The 3738-nt window shown below is 43.6% G+C and overlaps 1 pseudogene; it reads right to left on the bottom strand.

Annotated features, from left to right (window-relative positions):
* Window positions 1-1013: 1013 nt before the first annotated feature.
* On the bottom strand, window positions 1014-3161 carry LOC101392939 (UV radiation resistance-associated gene protein-like; annotated as a pseudogene).
* Between the last annotated feature and the right edge of the window lie 577 nt (window positions 3162-3738).

The raw sequence follows: 3738 nt of genomic DNA, 5'->3' as shown, positions 1-3738 counted from the left end.
AATTGCACACATACCAATAGTATTCTATGCCTCATCTAGCCTCTTAATCCAACTATCTCAAGTGCCTTGCAGCTTGCACATTGGACAGTCTGACTACATATATTTCACCATATACAATGCCTTCCCTTCCAAATGAAATTTGATAAATTAACATGGGATTTACATATAAGGATTTTTGTCTGGTGAGTGCATTGGCAGAAGGCAAGCCTAGTTTTTGACTGCAGCACCTGCCCACATAAAAACTTTGGCTCCCGAAGAGGATTGGACGCCATCTGACTATAGTAACCTTGGGGTCCTTGAGGGTTCCCTGGGATCCACTGAGGTGAGGTTTTCTTTTAATTTGAGGGCTACATCAAGAGCATGGTTGATTAGAGGAGGTGGAATGTCATGGCTCCTGCATTAAAGAAGCTGTGAATGTGATGTCCTCAGTTTTCAGGATGGACAACACATCCACCAAGAAGATGGGGCAACAGTGGAGTCTATAGGTTGACTGTGGAGCCTGGGGACAGAGGCAGATGAGCCTGGATGTAAGGAGATCCCTGTGCTTCTTATTCATCAACCTAACGGATGGCCAGAGATCCTTCGGTAAATGATGGAAACCTTTTTCTGAATATTCAACTTTCTCAAAGTTTTATAAACTATGGTGAGAGCAAATGCTTATGAGAAACTAAAGGTAAGTTCATTATATTATTTATATATTATCATCTTCCCTCTGAGGATACCATCGAAGTGTAAATAAAAAAGCAAACAAATATCTATAGGACGACTCAAGCTAAAGAGTGACTTGTGCCTTACAACAATTGTTGGGCTTGAAAAGCAAATCTTGCCGGCACAATCCTTGTCTGGCCCACTGATACACAATGATCCTGAGTCCCTCCTCACTTATAGTCTGTTCTTCTAAGGAATATCCTCCATTAATGTTCATTTTGTACCATAATTCTTACAAAGGATAACCAGTGCAGTGTCCTTTCAGGCAGTGACCCTGTCCTGGTCCTACTGTCTGTCTGCTCACTTCACTTATCAGAACTTCTGCGTGGATGGCAGAAGGTGGATACATTTTCATTTAGTGCATAGATCCTTCTGGAGAACTCTTCAAATTCTCCCAGAACTTGTCTGTCACACTCCAGTGCCACAGCACTGTCCACTGGGATGCAGTTAATGCTTCTAGCTGATCGCCCGAGGAAACCTGTGGCTTCCATCCCGATGATCTCTTCCGCTTGCTCCCCAATACAGCAAAGCTCGGCTTCTGAGACCAGGTGGAACTCACCTGAAGCTGGACACTGGAGGAGCCCGCCTGCTCACTGGGTGGGAGAGTGCCATTCACAGTGGCCGAACGCCCAGAGAGAGCTTCCCTTGTTCTTAGCTAGTGTTCACACTCACATGGCCTCCATTTAAGCTGTCACCCAGATCTGCTCCTCTTTTCTTGTTTTCTTTGGAGAAGTCCAAGGAAGTATCTAGGGAGGACAGAGATGTTGTCTTTCGGATTATCCCACGGAGGGGATGGTGGTCACAGCCTGGGCTAATGCTGACTTGTAACTGGGAGCAGGGGTTTTGTACTAGAGTCTCTCTGTCTCTAATCTGGCCCATTTTCAGTGGCTTTTGTCTGGTGAAGGGATCCCCCCAGAGAAGCCTGCATCTGCACCCCCAAATATGGAGCTTGGTCTCTTTGGAGCAGGGATTGCACTGCTCCATGAAGTTTTTCAGGTTAGGAGGGGTTTGCCTCAAGTCTGGAGTCCCCAGTCCATGTTGATATCTTAACTGTGCTATATTTTCATTCAGGCGATAGACACCATAATCAAATTGCAAGTTCTCCCCTCCTTTTGGGTATAATGGAAACGCTCTCTCCAGTTCAGTCAGCTTGTCATTGACAGTATCTTTGATTGTCGATCCTAGATCTCTTATGAATTATAGGTTATCTGAGGGGCACTTGAAGGAAAAAGGAAATCATGGAGACTAAATGTGCAGTGTAACCAACAGCAACAGCAATGCTTCCATCATCTTTTGCTTGGAAGTCCTCAGAACTGGCCAACTTGACACCACATATAAAGTAATCCCTATGCTCACTCAAATCCATAGGGTAAATGTAGGAAAGCTCAGATAGTAATTGCCTGCAATGAAATGTCAACTGAGCACTTGTCTTCAGAAAGAGTTCTCTTTTCACAGTATGCTTCTTCCTCAACTCATTTAGGGTTTCCTTCCGGAGTTGAAGCTTGAGTTGTTCAGTTGAAAATGTACTTCCTTTGTCTTATCCTGCAATTTGTTGCTTATGCAGTAATGTCACCTCCTGTGCCAAAGCTTTCTTCTGTCTTTCCAGTTCATTTCTAAGCACCAAAATTTTTAGTTGCAGGCATTCACTTTCTTTTTTCAGCTCATTGCTTGTAGATGTGAGTGTTCATTTTTCTTCAATTTCCTTTCCAATTTTCTGAAAAGTTATCTGAGTCTGTTTAATTGCACACTGGGCTCTGTGAAGCATTGAGTCAACATCTGCCTTTCTTTGGCTTCCACTGGACTCACATGATGCCACCTCCAATATCCACAAGCTATGGCTGTCAGGACAGTTATTTTAAGCCTCAGTTTCCTCATTGCAGTAAAGAGAAGACAGCGTAAAAATTGCAAACACAGTTCTGATCCACCTGAAGAAGAATATTGTTCTGAGCATTTGAATAACACTTATGTTTAAATGGAGCACCAAGATAGCCCCAAAACTATTTCATTTGGTTGCAGGCATGAATCTGCTGACCCAAGTATTTCAGCCCATCCAAACAGACTCTCCTTTAATCAAGAGCTGGTAGATGTTCCTCCTTCCCACCCCATATCTTCACCAGGAAACAAGACACGGATGTATCAAGATGGCCTGGTATTATTCCAAAATCAAGACTCAGCCATGTTGGATTCAAGGAATTCTTAATCACTTCACTTCTATAAAATTCTTTATATATCTTTTCAGTATTACACAAATGAAATATGAAGTAAGTGTCAAGGAGTTGATGGCCATTTCTATTAATAATGTTCCGGGCAGCAATGTTCTGAAGATGTCTAAGACGCTGCTTCTGAGATGGCAGCTCCCCGTGCAGGGCCTGCGTGGCAGAGCCGGGAGGCAGTGTGGTGGCCGGGCATGGGAGGTGGGGGGACCGGGTCCCAACCCACGCTGTGGCGCTCATCTTGACCCAGGGGCCATCAAGCCACCATAGTCTAGCCACAACCCGCCCAACCCCTGCAGCCCAGAAACTCGTCCCTGAGAGGCCGGACTGCTCTACTCCATCTCCCAGTTGTGTTTTTTTAAATCAATCCAAGCATAGCATGAGATGGCAACTACAGTTTTAGCCCAAAAGTCCACAGAGAAGTCTGCTGGAGCCCCTCTTGATTTCATGGTGGAGATCTGACAATTTCCTGTGTAGCTCCATGAGAGTCTGCTGTGTTTACTTGTACATCCCCAGTGACCAAAGAAGCACTTGGCACATGAAGTGCTAAGTGAAAAGAAGAGAAATTAAGACAAATTACAAATTCTAAAAATACCACAGGCACAGGCTACAATCTCAGGAGTGCTAATAAATTCAATTTCATGTAATTTTCATCAAAAGAAGGAAAAAAATATAGAGTGTATTTATCATTGTACATGCCGTATTATCAAATGTCTTCTTGATAAGAGAAAATTTCTGGTTTGACCAAGTGTTAATGCTAATGAGAATGGATTCCTTCACGTATAATTTTACACATCTGATGCTTGAAAGAATTTCC

The sequence above is a fragment of the Ceratotherium simum genome, chromosome 15, assembly GCF_057802395.1.
Source record: "Ceratotherium simum simum isolate JZ-2026a chromosome 15, ASM5780239v1, whole genome shotgun sequence".
Taxonomy (NCBI): Eukaryota; Metazoa; Chordata; class Mammalia; order Perissodactyla; family Rhinocerotidae; genus Ceratotherium; species Ceratotherium simum.
This window is presented reverse-complemented; position numbering and strand designations above follow the sequence as displayed.